Source organism: Toxotes jaculatrix, chromosome 17, assembly GCF_017976425.1.
Source record: "Toxotes jaculatrix isolate fToxJac2 chromosome 17, fToxJac2.pri, whole genome shotgun sequence".
Taxonomy (NCBI): domain Eukaryota; kingdom Metazoa; phylum Chordata; class Actinopteri; family Toxotidae; genus Toxotes; species Toxotes jaculatrix.
The window spans coordinates 18347194-18366180 of record NC_054410.1 but is presented as its reverse complement, the minus strand read 5'-3'; positions in this window follow the sequence as shown (position 1 = coordinate 18366180).

Below are 18987 nucleotides of genomic sequence, written 5' to 3'. Positions count from 1 at the left end.
AATGCAGTGAAATACAAGCCTTCAGCTATTGTACTGTAGTCAAGGTAACGAGCTGTAGAGGCAATATAATAACCCCACAGCATGGGGGGGGGATTTCAGAGCCGTCACCTGAGGCGTGTTATGAATAATAATTTGATCTATATTTGTCATTGGTTTTTACTCGGTTTGAAATGCTATCATTACTTATTAGTCCTCGGGAGTTGTTTGTTAAATTAATTTTATTTGCTCTCACAAAACATTAAAAATAAAATTTATCTGTGACACTTGACTTAACTTTAGACCTGATTTCTAAGAACTTGCGACTTGATTGTAAAATTCCAGAATAAAGATTTTAAAAAATTATTTTTCCTGCATTAAAAGGCCGAACTCTTTGGTGATTTTATCATCAGGAGCAAATGACAGCAGTGATGGAATAATGCTCAATGTAAATAAACCCTTTTAACTAAATCACTCTCCGGCAGAGGCGTTTCAATCTGAAAACAGGAACATTCTCTAATTGTCTGTAAATCAGTCTGCATTCATCTCCAGTGTTGAGTGTGTGTGATTCTTGCTGTATCTGTTGTCCACAGCTGCTTCATACCAAATGAAAAGCTTCTCCTTCGGTTCATTAAATTCCTGTAGCCTTCAGCTAGGTGCTGAGCCAGAGCACAGTGCCACTCCGCATGGCTATGAACGCATTTACCTTTATTAAATGACCTTTTGCAGAATGATGCAACCATTATTGACGTGAGATAAAGTAGAAATGAAACGGAAATAGTGTCAGATTTATGTGGTCGTATGAATGGCTTCACTGACATTATTTATTTTGTATTTCTATCATCATTGTACAAGTTAATTAAAAACCCACACCACCTGCCTCTGGTTGCAGATTTGAGGCTCCGTGTGTTCAGGTCGTGCTGCTCCTTGCTATCCAGACAAGAATATGATTTCCTGGAAGAAGCTTATTACCATTTGTTACCACCTGTTGTTGCCATGCGTCAACCGTGATTGGCTCAGCTGTTTCAGAGTGATGAGAAAATGTATTAATCACCACACCCTCCAATTTAGATTCCACCTCAGGCACCTTAAAATAGTCTGTTTAATTGGTCTGTTTCAGAAATTAAAAAAAAAAAAAAATAGATAAATAAAATTTAAAAAACACCATTTACACTATTTGAAATTAAAAAGTTCAAATGCGATGTCATTTAGAGGTCACCATTCAGAGAGCCAAAAGACTCTGGCAGGCACCAACCTGCTGGAGACTTGACTTGGACTTGTCCTGACTTATCTTAAAACCTGACCGTCTTGACTCACTTGAGACTTGACAAACTACAGTCATTTTACAATAACTGCATGCTGTAAGGAATATGCAGTTTAATCAGCCTGGCACATCTTAGAAACCTTAGTACATGAAATGCAAATGTGACCATTCATTTTTACAGATGGTCTCCGTTTTTATCCGTCAGCCAAAGAGGCCAAACCAAAGAGGAGAGATTATGTGAGGAGAGAGGACTGCAGAAATACTGAAGTATCACAGAACAGACATACATGGATAGATACACATGGTAGTTGTTACATAAATATAAAAGATGTTACCATGACTACTGTCTTTGATGCACCAATAAATCGTTTCTTTCTTTTCTTCCGCTGTTCATCACCTCAAGAGACAGGACACCCAGAGGTATTTCTCATTAAAAATGGCTGAATGGAGGCTATCGATGTTTCACATCTCCCCTGTCAGAAAGCACAGAGGGAAGGGTCATTATCTGACCGGCCTTCCGGATCGCTCTACTGTTAAACATGACAGCTATGGACACCATACCGCAACTCCAAATCGATCCGTTGTCGAGCTAAAAGAGGTGTGCCTTCAACTGCAGGAACAATTTAAGGAGAGGAAACTTAAATCAAGGACAGAAAGAAAGGATAGAAAGCCATCAACAGATATAGAGACTTACAGATGTTTACAGTTGCATGGAAGGTAGTCAGAAAGAGTGATAAAATCAACACTGCTTGCACTGATGAGATAACTTCTTGAGATAAGTACAGGCTAGCTGTTACAGTTAGAAATTAAATTAAACGGGGGGGGGGGGGGGGGTGAAATACCTGTCACATGCACAGCTTTCTTTCTGTTTTTTGGTTTATTTTGGACATGACTAACAACAGATCATCTTCAGGTGACCTGAGATACTCATAAAACCCTTTTCTTAGTCTGTCCTCATCAGCATTGTTACGCTCAAACTCTTAAAACAATCTGTTTACATTTTCTGACAATCAACCCTTGTCATTTTGCTTTTTGCTGGAGTTGGTAATTATAGGCTGGTTTGATTTATTTAAGGGGATCCACACCACAAATTCAATGGTTTCTTCCCAGGGCCAAGATCCCCATCCCTCCACCAAGTTTGAGTGTAGATTGGTTCAGTATTGTTTGTGTAATCCTGCTGACACATAAACAAACAAACCAACAAACAGACACAGTTGAAAATACAACATTCTTGACAGCAGCAATAAGCACCCTGCTCACATTTACATGAACATCATGACGGCGATGTTAGAGAGAGAGAGAACAATGTGCCTCTTATAACGTCTTCATCTTCTAACATTACTGTAATAAACATACTATTCCAATCAATTAATCTCTAATGCACAATGAAAATAAAGTCTTTTTTTTTTAAAAAAAAGAGCCGGTTTTAAATTGATCTGATGTGAGAAGAGTTGTCTCAACAGTCAAAAAACAACTATTTTTTCCCCTCCCTGTCTGACTGGACCAGGAGACTTAAAAAAAAATCTGACCAACAGTCTCTCACTATATTTTCAGTGTCCATTCATTCCAACTGCACAGATGAATAAATTAATATCTAACACAACTCTTTACACAAAGCACAAGAGCTAATTAAACCAGACCCAATTTAAGCCCTTTCATTCAATGGTTAGTGCACTGTCAGATGTCATAAAGCAGGTAATAGAACGGACTCTCTTATAATGTTAAATGATTAAACTGATGCATATGAATCAGTGGCTTGACTGTGAGAAGCAGGTGCTCATGACTGTCATCACTTAAAGCTCTCTCTCTATATCATAGGCAAAATATTCGACAAGCAACAAAACACAGAGCAACAAAATGTGAGTAGCACTGAAAATGAAAATATTTCTCCATAGTGCTACTTCATTGGGTACTTTTAACCAACCCTTAACCACTGTGGCAGGAAGCAGAAAACACATATATGAACTGTTTGGTTACAGTCATGTTGATGATTTTAGAGGTAGTTTAGACATGAAGACTTATTTGCTTTTCTGGTTTTGTGTCTCATGTTTTGTTTGCCAAATTCAATTCTTTCAGATGTAAAAAATGACTTTAAACTTTTTATTACCAGCCACTCACGTATAATTCATATAACGCAATGATAATAGCTGTCTAAACAGTCTTAGTTATTCACTTTGAAATCCATCCACTCCATTAAAGAAAAGATTCAATTTATTCAACTTCATATTATTTTTATTGGCGGCAGTCAGTGGGAGACAGGAGAGAAATATGGATGTGGTAAGGTCTGCTCTTCAGAGGTTCTTTAAATTAATTAATCAGGGTTCAGGTAACGGAAAATGGAGTCATGAGACTATATCTGCAAAATTTCAATATGCTCTTCATATAAATTTTAAAAAAATGTATTGGATTCGCTGTTGAAATTTTCTAATAACCTTAAAATCTAATCATAAACCAAAAGTCTGTGTGTTTAAAAGTTTTGTTCTACAATTTCAGACTTATTATATGAGACCATATCCATAATTTGCACGAATAAACTTTGAATCTACAAATGAATACCAGTACATACACTGTAACATATAAATGTTCTTCTTCAAGTTGTGAAGCTGCATCCAAGAAAACAGTTTACCCTTACTGATACTGATAAATGTCTTCACGTGATTATAGATGAATGTAAATGTGAACGCAAGGTGACAATGGTGCAGTGTCTGTTAACTGTTAAGTAACATTAGCTAATTAACTTCCTGGCTATGGCATTAGCATCTGTTATAAAGGTTACAAAGGTAACAGTAGATGAAGCACTTTTTTTGTTTGATGGCATAGGAGAAACATTAAAAAGCCTTTGCTTATTATTATTTGTTGATGTATGCAGCCATATTGTAATAACCTGATAAGCTTTAGACTACAGTTTTTTTTTGTTTCAGGGCTCCATTCATAGACTTATGTTAAGTTGCATCCAGTGTAGTTTCGGCCATCATTTCTATTAGTTCTGAAAGTGCTGTACTCACTAAGGTAATTGCTCAGATCTGAGAAACAGGATCAGCTACAACAAAGTCAAAATTGCTGAGAAACCTCGATTTACAGCCTGTGATGTCATCAAGGGATGCTCTCTAGTGCTGACAAGACTAGGACGCAGATGACATAAATTGGCTGACTCTGGGAACAAATGACAGTACTGAGGGTGAAGTGCCAGTCAGGGGTACATTTTCTGTTTCAGAGCTGTTAGCGCGACTCTGAAATAAAAGTCACTTGGGTGTAAAAGCTGAAGCAAACAATGTGAATCCACAAAGTCAGTCTCCCATATGAAGTGAAAGGAACAGCTCCAGACAGTGTCTCAGTGACAAGATTATAACAGTGGAGTATTGGCTCAGTTGTCTCTCGCTTTGGGCGAGACGTGTCCTGTGTCTGAGCTACAGAAAATCCACTCTGTCTGTGACACAGCTGTGTGTGTTGTTTTAGGACATGCAGCCCACATAAAACATGCTGTCCCACGCACAGTCACAATCACATAGCGTGTAATATGAAAACATTTTTATAAATCTTTTTTTTTCCCTTCCCAAATCTTATTCGTTCGATTTAGTTGAAGAGTGTGCAAATCATGTTTTTGAAACATGTATTGATAGTTTTTCATTCTGATCTGTATCTGTATTTTTCAACATCCCGTCGTAAATTTCATTTGAGTCCAGCGATAGTGCAGCTTATGGATCCCTTCTTTGTTGAAGCTGGTGTCTTGGGCCTCCAGAAAGTGGTCCACAGCAGTGATAACTCCATCATCACTGTCAAACTGATGACCACTGAGCTGCTTCTTCATCTTGGGGAAGAGGTAGTAGTCTGAGGGTGGCAAATCAGGTCAAATCAGGCCAAGGACCTTCCTGGGTGATAAGCCCTTGAGACCTAGGTAGCAGATGACTGCACGAAGGTCGATGTTCTTCATTCTCTCAGACAGTGCTGCTTCAATCTTTCTGCAGAATCACTCAAAGAATTAAACTGCATTGGCCTGTAACGAGAGCTGCACAACTCTTTCTACCTTAGGCCACAAACCTTATCAGTCACCACGCTTTATATTTTTCAATATAGGCCTTGTTTTGTATGCTAAAAGGATTTTTACAAAAGTATACAATTGTATTTCTGCGACAGTATGTGTGCTCTGAATTTGTAAACTTTGTGTTAAATAACATATTTTCCTACTTTACACCTGACTTTGTTTTTTGAAAACCTGAGTGAATTGCTTTCTGAACCCCTCTAAAATGAAAGCTTAGTTTCAATTAGTTTAACTGGCCTGCCATAAAGGAACAGCTGGCCTGGCTCTGGGCCCTGGGTTTATATGAGCTTGTCGTTGAATTTTATAGTAATATCAGTATGTTCTTGTGTGTGTTGGAATGTGTGTGCTTTGGTGGAAGAGGTATTAAGATGTTTTACTTCATTAAAAATACCAATAAAGCTATTTAAAAATAGTCCATTTCAAGTAAAAGTGATGATATGATTAATGTGGCGGGTAAGAAGAAAAAAAAAAACAAAGTCCTGATACACACATTTGTGTTCTTATTTTGGACTATGAGAGGAAGTGTAGACAGCAAGTCAACTCATGTTGTATTTAAGTGACTAGTATTACAGCTGTCAAATAAATGTAGTGGAGTAACAGTTATAGTATTTCCCTCTGAAATATAGTGGAGTAGAAGTATAAAGAAGCAAAATGTAGTAGTGAAATAAATAAAATACTCAAGCACCTCAAAACTGTACGTAAGTACAGTACTTGAGTAAATGTATTCAGTTACTTTTCAGCACACTTTCCAGTTTTGAATGTGATTTCTTGTTGAGTTAAACTAGGTGAGGCTGTCAATGCATTGTGCTACTGGTCCATGAAATATACTTGTCCACATGACTTATTTCCCTCTCTTACATAGTTTTTTTGCTTTCCAGTTCCAAGAGTTTTTGCTCTTCCTGTCCCAGCCCTCCACCTTCCAAATATTCGTAGAGCCCCAGGTTGCCTTACTTCTCCTCCAACCACATACTTCTCTCTTTCTCTACCAGCCTTTGAGATTTGTTTTAGTTTGGTCCTCAAGGAAGGTGATTATGTGTGTCTTGTTGTACCTTCGCCACTGTACGGCAAGTCCTCACGGACAATATTACCAAACACAGAGTCTGTATCTGTATGTGATAAACTCAGGTAACTCAGCCCATCTGTCTATTGCATTTCATACAGTGAGAAGCTTTTACTTTGCCACAGTACGGTTCAGTACACTTGCAGTACAAACGCAAAGATTTTTGTTCCCTCCCACTGGATTCAAGATGCCACCACTTAATTTCAATTTTGTGACAGTGAATCCTCATCAGGCAGCCACTCTGATTTCCCAGAATGTCACCACAGCTTAAATCAACAAATGCAAAACACACCAGACATTGATTCCTTCATCAAAGAAGAGGAAGGTCTGATCCCCTGTTGAAGTATTAAACAAGACAATTTAAGACTTTTTAATCCAGTTTGACATCACAGCCTCATACGTTTCTATCAAAGGCAAACCTGTGGGCTGTGAGAATACTTGAGATGGATTTGTGAAACTGTAGAAAGTATCAATGTACCACAACCTGCAAATGCCTGACCAATTTTTGAAATCAACCCTTGTCATTGGAATTTTACATTTAAGTCCCCCCAACACACACACACACGCACACACACATGCACGCACGCACGCACACACGCACGCACGCACGCACGCACGCACGCACGCACGCACGCACGCACGCACGCACGCACGCACGCACACACACTGCCCCTGCATGTACTTTTCAAGCTGTTTAACTAATGAGGTAAATCTTACCTTGCTTTTGTAGATGTGCGGGCTTGACTGAGTTTTCTGAAACTCATCAGTGAGTAAATACAAACGGTGAGAGCCACACAAAAAAGAAGACTGCAGAAAACAGCATTCACAAAGTGGAACAGAAGCAACTCGTCATGAAAAAACAAAACAAAAAAAAACTATTAAAATACAAATAATCCTGTTTCACTGGTTGACATGAAAACTGACCATTGGTGGGACAGAACTAAAGGCAGTGTGATAACCTTAAAGCCTGTCTGTGGCCTAATGAACCGCAGTTTGTACAGTTGTCAACGACCAGCCCACAGGGAGAGGGGAGAGGTTTCTGTCCAGATTAGAAATAAATTGTTGTAGCACTTGCACTGAATGGTGTGGATGGCTCACTGCAAAAACCCTGATCCTAAATCCAGATTTTATACTGACTAAACCTGAGGTGTCAAACTGAGGGATTTTGGTTCCCAGAACAAGAACTAGTTGAATAAATGACCCCGAGTTAAAGGTAACTGGTATATTTCTCTTTACAGTTAGTGTTCATCATAAAAAGGATTGTGTGTATGCTGAAGTCTTAGCAAATGTGTAAAATACATGCATACATCCTCACAAAACATTTGCAGACCAGAGGTATTTGAAAAATTTGAAACCGCCATCTTTGCTTGCGGTCGTCTTCTTCGCTGGCAGATTGCTTCCTCTCCACTACCTTTCAGTCCGTGGAATAGTGTGAAACCACTAGCAGGGCTAAGGCTGACACCATATACCGCTTCGCCTGCATCCCCACACGCATCAGATGTTCAAGAAAAAGATATCTCAGTGCTGTTTTTGTGTCTCTGCAAACAGGAGATCCCTTTATTTAACCACTAAAATAATCTTTGTACACATATCACATGGATGTCACAGATTATAACAGGACGGGGTAATATTTTTGATTTTCAGAAGCCTTAGCTGTTTAGTAAGAAGAACCTGATAGATTACTATTATTAACACTGGAATACAGCCACACTGTGCTGTGTGACAGGAAGCTGCACAGTGTGCAAATGTGTGTGTGCTACAGTGGGTGTACATTACCTCCCATTTGGTTTGCAGCTCCACACAGTGCCACAGAGCGGCCTGTCACACGGCTGATCAGCTACAGAGGTCAGGTCAAAGGTCAGATTAAATATCAGCTGAGCCACATGATGAGAGATTACCATGAGGACTGCTGGTTCAAGTTCAAGATTTTGTTCTGTATGCACACACCGTATATGTGTCTGTACACAACTGTTCTGAGTGCGTATGATGTGTGAGTGCACATCTGATGGTGTGATAGAGCGAGGATACATGAGGTTAATTCTTTACAGCCGGATTGTAGGGTTCCAAGGGTTAGAAAATAAATTAACTCTATTAACTTTAATTAACTTAAGGCCTCTCACTCTGTCTCTTTCGCTCTCTCTAACACAATCAAGTAAAGGAAAGGAAAGAAAAGCACATCTCCTTCGTTCCGCGCTGCAGTTTCACCTCAAAGCACATTTACATTATTGTGGTGATGGCTATTTTCCCTGATCATATTTATAGTTAGCAGATGTTTCCAAGTTCAGTCAAATCTTAACACACTGACATGAAGCACATATTTTTAGAGTCAGTGCCAGTTTTCCAAGGTGTAGATTAATGCAGCAGTTAATGGGGCTCCAGGTCCAGCCTAACACCCCCAGTGCCCTCATTTAAAAGTAATTAGGTTCAAAACTCAAAGTATTAAACCCCCGAACTGAGGTAAGATAAGACAAAAAAGAGTGACTAAAACGTAAGAAATAACAGAACTGGCAAAATCAATACTTTTTGACTGAATATATGTGAAACACTGACACTCTCTATTCATTGGGCTCATATCTGTATGGTCAATATGAAGGTAGAGCCAACAGAGGTTTGCCTAGCATAAAGACTGTAAGTTGGGGGAAACAGCTAATGCGGGTAGCTTTGACCCAGTGGTGAGGTTAAAACAACTGAGAAAGGTTTGTCCTGGAGGAATTAACAGCATTAAAAGCCACAGTGAGGACACGCAGTGCCTCGTGCCTGGCAACAGGTCTCGCTGTATTTGTGTGTGTGTGAGTTTGGGGGCGGGTTCCTTTCATTCTACAGCTCCTTAAAGGGTCAACTCAGTCTAAACCACCCTGTCTCAGGATTTTAAGGCACTCCACTGTGTGTGTGTGTTTGAGTGCACTGGAGGATGAACTTGGTAGTCTCCCAGCAGGCGCAGGGTGGTGAGGTTATGCTGACTGTTCACAGGTTGAGTGACGTTTCAAAGCGATAAACAACTCCATAGGTTGATGTTGGAGCAAACTGTAGCACCCATGGGTGAAAACGAGGTCAGATCACGCAGTCCCTGCAAAACTACTACTGTTTACCACAAATATACAGCCTTTACACTGGAAAAACAGGGTTTGGATTCTGTTCTATTACATATGGCTTAATTTTACAAACAGAGTCCATTCCATAAATACATAAAGAAATGTGGACTTCCACAGATGAAGGTGACACACTTGAAGTTGTCATTGGTCTTCAGTTTTGCAGACACGTTGAAAGAAAGGACACGTTGCTATATTATAAGTCGGTATTGTTTTGCATTTTTGACTTGCTGAATAACGATGGAGCGAATACGAGTTATGAATTGAAGCTATTGAAGCTTTTTGGGTCCTTTTTGGCCTAATCTGAGATCTGAAGCCGTTCAGGTTGGGCTGTACTTGGAGGGTCATAGGGGACAAATGTAAAATGTCAAAACATGCTAGATACACAAACATCATTTTTACTTACATTTCCCCCTGTATATAATTCTATGTTGTCTGTGACAGACACTTTCAGCCAGTGATCTACTGCCAAAATGTTGGCATCCATGGAAACATGACATAGATGTATATCTTTTATTTTTCCTTGATAATGTGGTGGTGCTGTTTGTCCCCTGGGCATTTTTCATCACATGCATGTGTTGTTTTTGTATACTTATTCTCTCTGCAGCTGCATAGACGCAAGGGCCCACACGATGTAAATTTATCTCAACTGTCCATGGCCGTCACAGTCTGTGCATCTTTGCGAATATCTGAATGCAGCCAGAACTGTATAACTGCACAGACTGTAAGAATCGACCTGACTCAGTATAGTGAACCCAACCCAGAGGCCCTCTCCCTTTATATGTCAGAACTATTACTCCAGTGTTACAGCTTGAAACTAGTTGATTTGTTCAACCAACAGTCTAAAACCCAAAGATCAGTGTACACACATTTCACAAAAGGTCATTCATATACACTCTGTCTGCAGTTTATTACAAACACCCAGATAAAATTAATGTTCAATAATAAATGACAGGTGTTTCTGTTATTTTGTCCACCCCATCGGCTGCACCACACACTACATCATCTAAAATGATCATACAGCTGTCAATCAACACCTCTCTGAACATTATCTTTCATGAAGGCGAATTAATTGCAGGACTGTTGTATTACACTGCATTAGTTTTAGATAATGTACATAATAGACTGACAACTGAGTGTAGTTGCCTTTAACTATGCATTTGCATATGTGTTTTGGCGACCTCCCGTAGTTGTCCTCTCCTGATCTCCCTCATCACCTACACTGTTTTAATGGACACACTCGCTGTTTAACCATTCTCAGTCATTTTTCTGCTGTTTCTGTTGTCAGGCAAACAAATGAGCATAAACAGTGGTTTCACTCTGGCCCATAATGCTAAATGAAGCACGAAAACTGTAGCTTTTTTACTGTCTTGTTCTTTGAAAGGTGCTATTCAAATAAACTTACCTTGCCTAAATCCTGTCACTGCCGTGCTAAGACACTGGTTACACTTTTGCAGTTATTCTATCCAGTAGCTACACAAAACTTTCCTCCATTGAGGCTTGTGTGGCAGAAGATAAAATGACATAAAATATAATAACACAGACAGAAAATCACAGCAGCTCTATGGTCTATCAAAGCCTATCTGACAGCCATGAGGACAACTAAAGTGTAATGGGGAAGTCTTGCAGAAAGTGTTTGCTATCAGACTCTGCCAACAGTCAAGCTTAGCAGCTAAAACAAATGCTATATCCACAGTATCCCATCCTGTTATATCCATTAAACCAGGACTTTTCCTGCAAGTCCTCCAGATTGGATTTAAATTAAAATACAATAACAAAATTGTGCTCCTGATCAGTATCCAGGGGCTGTGTAGCAGTTTTCTGGCACTGCTAACCCTCACCTCACATCACTGCTATGTCATCTACATACCAATAACAGGACAAGCCTCCTAGTTAATAGGCATCCTGGTTGACCACAGCCCAATTCACTAACCTTATATATGCTTAGGTTAACTAAAGGCTCCAAAGGTCTGAATAAGTGTGGGTCCAGAAATCGGATTGATCAGCAGGTGAGCAAACTGTCAATCACAGCTGTCAATCAGTGTCCACATAACAGGCCAGGATTGTCTGCAGGCAGCAGCTAGCGGCCCGCAGTGCACCTTAAGGTACTTTGGCATTGTCTTAATCCTCCGAGTGTGATAGATGTTGAGCCAATTAGTTTAGGACAAGACATGGCTTTGATTTGAGGGAAGAGGCGCCTCAGGTCAGCCACTAAGCAGTTTCAATGAAAAATCTCTCCTCATCGCACTGTGCTCACAGACTGTTCATTACACTGTGGTCTTTTAATAGCCTGACTCTTCCTGGTGTCCTGACCATGGATGTATTAAGGTCCATTCAATGACTCTGATCCCCAAACTGCTGCAGGACCAACCTGCCACTCCACAGGCCATGTCTCCTTATTTGCATACAGCTTGAAAATACCAAATGGGAAATGGAAAACACTAATTGTAAAATGCCAAATGGAATTTTTTAAATTTAATTAAGCATTGTAGTAGTTTTAAAGAAATGGTTCTTAGAACACACTGTCTTACCCATGTAGGGGTGGTGGTGAGGATTTTCATAAACTAAAGTTGTAAAGATGTAAAACCCATTTAGAGCAATCTTTCTCTATTTAGGGACGTTCAGTACTACCTGTCTAAGACGTGGGAAAGTGGTCTCAGACTTTTGGAGCTCACTGTACATGTCTTTATTCTTTCATGTCAGTTTACATGTCAGTTTGCTTCTCTATCTTTCCATCACTTCCTCAGTTGCTCTGTTTGTGTCCTTTATTCCTTTGTGAAGGAAACAAACACTCAGATTGAAACTTACACTACACTTCTCTCGTCATTCCTGTCTTTTCTAAATTCCCAGGGAGTCTTGTTCCTGTTCACAAATCTAGTCAAAACTTTGGAAAGTGTCCAACTGTCACAGAAGTAAGATAATCTCTCTAAAATCATCCTGGGTCCTGTCACAGTGTCCACAAAGACAGTCTCCATTCATTGTCAACCTCTCTTTATCACTGACACCAGGGGCAGCTAAGCTCACACACGTATGCACACACATCTTGTCTGTTCACAGCTATCTGTTATGCTTGTTAGCCAGAGGACACGCGAAGCTGATGTCAGCCCACTCTCTCTCTCTCTCTCTCTCTCTCTCTCTCTCTCTCGCCTCTGCGTGTGTGTGTGGCCTCCAGTTCCAAAAGTGATAGATCAGACTCTTGATCACTTGACTTAAAGAGAGGCCTAAAGAGAGGACAGTAGCTTATAGCACTAAGCCTGTATGAGATCAGCTCCCACCACTGCCACAGTACAGTTACATCCACTGATAAAGTGATATAGCTTGGAACTTGGAGAACTGGGGCTAAGCTACAGGAAAACATGCCTGCAGAGGTTACAACCGAGGAAGGCCGTTGCATTGTGGGAATGTTATGATTATGTCATGACGGCAGACTTCATAGTGTAACGCTTCAATTGCTGTGTGTGTTCACTCTGGTCCATTCATAAGAAGTGTGTTGTCATCACCTTGACAACTCGTGAACACACCTGGATCAGTGCCCCCAATTATTGAATATGTACAGTGATGATTAGCTCAGGTAGAAATCATATGTTGACCTTGGTTTAAAAAGTTTGAGTACTTCTGCTCAAACCTTAAAAAAAGGCAAACCTTACTTAATATGCAAAGTGGAAGATATGACAAAAAGTTTTGGGAGCAGAGATCTGTATAAGATGACAGAAAAGAAGCTTGTCTGTCTCCTGTGGCTTTGAGTTTTCTTATGAGCACGTTCATTGTTTTAAATGACACTAAAGACTTAGAGAGACTCTGTGAGGCCAGAATGAACAGGGAGCGCTTAAATGCACAACATTTCCCTCTAAAGTCCCCAGACTTCTACCTCACTGAATAATTTTGGAACATTTTAAATTAAAAAAAAAAAAAAAGAATGGATGAAATATAACATAGGGACACCACAGACTCCCTGGTGAACTCAAATTAAAATACTAGACAGAACGGAGAAACAAACATTGAGAAATTCTGACATTCAGAAAATACTCATTTGACTTATGACTTGTGTTTTTCTGAGCTTGACAGGATCAAGCTCAGAAAAACAGGGTGTTTACTCTCTCTTTCTCCGTCACACACACACACACACGCATATATATATACACTCACACATCTCTACATGAAACAAAAAGGTAAAGTAATTGCAGCAGGCAGGACAGGAATCTACAGGGGCTGAAAAATAAATGTACTGCCTTCTCTCAGAGGACCACACACACACACACACACACACACACACACACACACACACACACACACACACACACACAGAGGACACACACACACCCCACCTTTCATGGCTCATCAGTTTACAGAATGCTGAGTGCTGGAAACTGCACAGTAATAAAAGATCATTTACAATCATATATTATCTCTTGCTCTCTCTCTGTCTCTCTCTGTGGACCAACATGTCTGTCTATCCGTCTTTCTGCCTCCCTTGCTGTTTCTATCCTTTTCTCTCTCATGTTCATCTTCTCCATTGACCATTTACATCTAACTCTCCTCGTTTCTTTCTTTCCTTTTTTCTTCTGGTGACCTTTTCCCCACCATTCTCTGTTCTCCATTTCCCTTCCTCTCTCACACTTTTTCGGCCCAAATTGAATTATCTTAATGGAAACATGTGCGGGACATTTGTTGAGTGGTGGCCTGAAGCTATGGGTTTATTGGAATTATGCTTCAACAAGGACAAAAATCTGTCACTGCCTATATTTAAATGCATACAAATATTAGGCTTTTTAACCTAATCAAAGCAATTTACTGCAGACTCACTGGAACCAAGAGCTTAACAGACCACAGCTTAGAAAAGAAAAGCAGACGTGACTGGATGTGATTGCCTCAGGTTAGGAGTTAGGGGGTTACGTTATTCCTAACCATGCACACAAATGAATGAAATACTTATTTCAGTATATTTCTTTTTTTATTTCTTTTTTATTTCTGTAAAACAAATGTGGTAACACTTTACATGAAGGTGCACATATTTACCATGGACTAGTTGCTTATTAGCAACATGTTTATCAGCATATTGGCTCTTTCTTAGTCATTATAAAGCACTCATTAATGCCTTATTCCACATGACCACATTGTACAACTACTGGGCCATCTACTCAGAGATTTTCCTCAATAACCTTCTAATTACTGCTTATTGATATTAAGTAATGGCGTTTTTGTACATGAATTATAATTTTAAAGGAGGAGTAAAAGATTCTGGAGACTGATGATGTTTTAAAACAAACGCCCCCTGTTGTGAAGCTCGGTCGGAGTCACTGTTTGTTTCTCATTTACAGAGTCGGGGCTGTGCAGGACCCAATTATTTTTTTTTTCAGCTCACAATATTCTGAGACAGGTCCACCTACCTTCAGTTTTGTCCCGGGAGCACACACAGCTAAAGCAAAAACTACTGGACATATGAAATAGAAATAGAAAATGAAAAGCAAACAGTTTTTCAAATTTCATGCCTTTTTGACCATAAAATAGATAAATGCCTTCAGATTTAGTTTTTGTATGTTGAAAATTGAATAACTACAAGTTTTTTTTTGTTTTTGTTTTGACCAAAAGACACATGGACAGATATATGTTCCCCATTCTAAAGTGAGGTCATTCTCTTATTAATAGACACAAGTTGCAAAAAAAATGGAGGTCTATTGAGATGCACAGGTTCTGTTCCCATTCCCTGGTAACAGAACAAAGTCAGCACAAGTAGAAATGTCTCTTTATTAATGGAACTTTAGAGATTTTCAAACTAACTATTAAAAGTTTTCAAGGCTAAGAACAAATGCACTGCTCTCACTTGTGCATTTATATTTTACAGTTATATTTGTCTAAGAAACACATTTCAAACATTTACACTGAAGACTTTAAATCAAAATGGCTTAAAGAGGTAAAAAACTGTACAGTACAGTTCAGTGGTGAAAGTGAGTGGTAGTATAAATATTGACTTGATACTGGATATTTTTTCTTGCTGTCATGCAAAAGCATTCCAAGTGGTCCATTTCTGTGAAGGTTTCTGCACCAGTAAGTCCGCTCAATTACATCGAAGTGATCTCTCAGTATAATTTGTGTGCAGTTCCCTCTTAGTTTCCAGGTAGTTGTCTCCCCAAAGTCTCTGCAGGTTGTGCATTTGTGCACCTGTAATGGGGTCAACAAAAACCTCTTGATGGTTGACAGCCAGGTGATTGTATCCTTCGTACTGGAGATGGTGGTAAATCCTCCATCCATCTGAAATGACACTCCCCGCTGAATGTGCTTCTTTACAAGGGGCATAAGATGCCTGGCTGAAGGGCGATGCACTATCTTAAGAATGGATCTTGTCTTGTCATCCTTGAGGCCTAACACTCAGAGCACCCAGGAACTCCTGCTGCTTGCAAATATGTTTTTTCTTAAAAAAAAAAAAAAAAGGACTGTGACATCCACAATAAAATGTTTCTGCAATCATGGTGGAAAATAGGAGAGAATAAATCAATAAGTCAAAAATTCAAGAGTTCTCTCTTTAGCAGGAGCAGTGCAGGTTCACAAATATTGAAGTGTCCTGAGGTACAGGAGTAATGTGAAAATCAACATTCTGCTTTATGGCATAAGTGAACTAAAATATATCTTGTTCCAGAATGCAGCAGTTCCGTCTCTCAGATAATGATACGCAAACAACTTACCAAAGGCTTAAAGAAGCACTTTGTGATTTTATACACCAGAATCCTTCACTTTGCCTCATAGGTATGTGAGGTGTGGAGCATGATGTAAAAATGCTTTAGAATATATATGACATATATTCCGTTTATGTTCCATTATGAATTATAGTCTTTATAACAGACACACCGAAGTACTGGTGAAATTGAATTACATACAAAACAAAAAACATAAAAAAATATTACATTATGTATCATGGGTCAGATAAAATGGCAAAATTAGCTCCATTTTATTCTTCTGTAGTTATCACAAGCTCTCCATTAAAATGACATCATTTCTCTTTGAAATGACATTTGTTGTTCTAAAAGTCAGTGGTATCACTAGAAAGATTCATCTCAGAAATAAACATCACTTTGAATCTTAAGACTTTGTATCATATAATGCATATAATTGCATATAACTGCATATAACTGTGAACCACATGTCATGTATCAAATCACATCAGGAGATAAACAGATTGTCCCATCCCTATAATATGCTTTATCCTTCATAAAGTCTGAGGAATTTCAGCTGAGCATAAGTCTTGGTCTGTACTCATCCATCATGTTTACCAGCCACAGCAGCATGGCTGGTATTGTTTTCACCATGTCAGTCTGTATGTATGTCTGCTATCATAGCAAGATGTGGTCCTGGAGACACCTACTGTAGTGGGAACCACCAGAGAGGTGGTTGTGAGTACTTTGGCAGATGTTTACATGTTTGTCTCTCTGCCTGTCTGTCTGTGGACAGATGTTGTCACTGCAATAGCATCACAACTGTGCAAGATGTAGCCATGAAACTTTTATTTTTTCAGTCATAGGGCCAGCTGAGGTTATCCGCAGATATCAAAAAGTCCTGAAATGCTTCAGCTGCTTCAGCCAAACATTGTGTTTACACAATGACTGAAGCCTTCAGGATCGGTGGTATGGATCTGCAGTTGAAGATCTCAGGACTGTGGACCCTGAAACCCTTGAGAGATTTAAGTTTGATCCTGCTAAGAAGTGTGCAACCCACATTACCCCTGAGAAAAAGACTATTGCAAAGAACATGAAATCCAGAGGACAGAGGTCCGCCTCTTTCCTTCTTTCATGTATTAAAACGCTAGTTAGCTTATTTGTTCACTTAACATTTTATGATGTTGTACTGGGAGAATTTTGTTCTTCTACCAGTGAACGGTAACATAACCTGTCCATCTCAATGGACCTCTATTTTTTCAAAGTGTAACCCATGTGCAGCCTCACAGAGCTGCTGGGGTGGTGTTTAACTTAATATACCAATGTTTTAAGAATTCTTCATTTCTCTAATGGGACAGCCCTTATAGTCTGTCTTGCTACACAGAGAAAATGCATTGCTTTGTCACTGAACGTTGACTTGAATCATCCATCCGTTCCCAGGGATGGGCTGTATTAGGGTTATCTTATACTGTACACACAATGCTACACTTATTCAGTGTTACTTTGAACTCTTCCAGATTAACACAGTCATTAAACCAGCTGCCTAGTTTCTATTTACAAATTTCACCATCAAAAGTAATTGGGAGAAACCACAGCAGGTCGTTACCACAGCAGGTCGTTACCACGACGAGGTCCAAACATGCTACAGCAGTTGGAAAGCTGCATTTGTTTTAGTACACAGAGTAGTGCACACAGACCCACAAGTACTAACAGGCTAAAAATGCTGGGTACTGTCAAAGTAAAATTATCAGTCAGTACTCTTTACTCTAAGAAATGTTTCTGTTTCTGTGTGTGCTTATGAGTTTGGTAATATTGATTTAAAATGTAAAATTATAATGATAGTTTATTATTTATTATTATTATAGACAACTGTGAATCTCCGTACCTAAACAGACTTTTCATTTCTTTAATGGAAAAAAGCCACTTAGAGATTAGACGTTAGTCCTTTAAAACTGAGTTCCATACAAAGTAAATTTTCTCCTGAATAAAACAGTATGTATTAGTTTGGCCACTGAATAGAAACTGCCCTTTATCTTTATAAATGAAATAGTTACAAAATGTTAATTTTAACATCCTGCTATATGTTAATTTATTTTACTGCCTTTATTAGTTTTATTGCATTTGTCCACTCTATCTGCCACATTATGTACATCCTAACACAGGAATAAATTGCTCTACATCACTGGATAATATGAAATTTGTCAACTGCTGCGCCTTAATTTGAATAATACTAAACCTTGTTGCCATATCAGAGTAATACCTCTCTATTTAAATTTATAGTCCAACATTTTCCTCTCCCCGTTATCCACACGGCTTTATACATAAATTCACTTCCTTTACATTATCAGATAAAGTGAATTTGGTGTCCCCTTTCCCAAAGCAAGGCTCTGATTTAAATTTCTCCTCATTGTGCATAATGGGCAGAGAAATGGATTGAGGTACACTGGAGTACAGTTCTCCATTCACCTTAATGGTTAGAGCCATGCATATTAAATACAGAGATGAGGGGAGGGAGGGGAAGAACTGGGGAAGAGAGAGTGGGCTGAGTACACGCTCCATTCCACTTTAATCGCCCTCATGGACAGAAAGGCTTTTAAATACAGAAATGATAGGAGGGTGAGAGACAGGTTTAGGAGATGAGATGGAAAGACGCAAACAATTAGGCCAGAGAGCGACATGGAGAAAGGGGGAGGTGGGGGGGAAGGGGGTGTCATCTTCTGCATTGACCTCCGGTGGCGTATTGCTGATGACAAACTTAATGGAGCCTCATTTCCCCAGCGCTGTTCACCTCACTGCACCTGTCTGGACCTTTCTCACTCTCCTCTTCTGCTCTTTATCTCCCTCTTTCTCCGGGTACTATAGTAATTATGTATGCTTGAAGGAGACTGATCATTCTGCCCAGTGACCGTGTT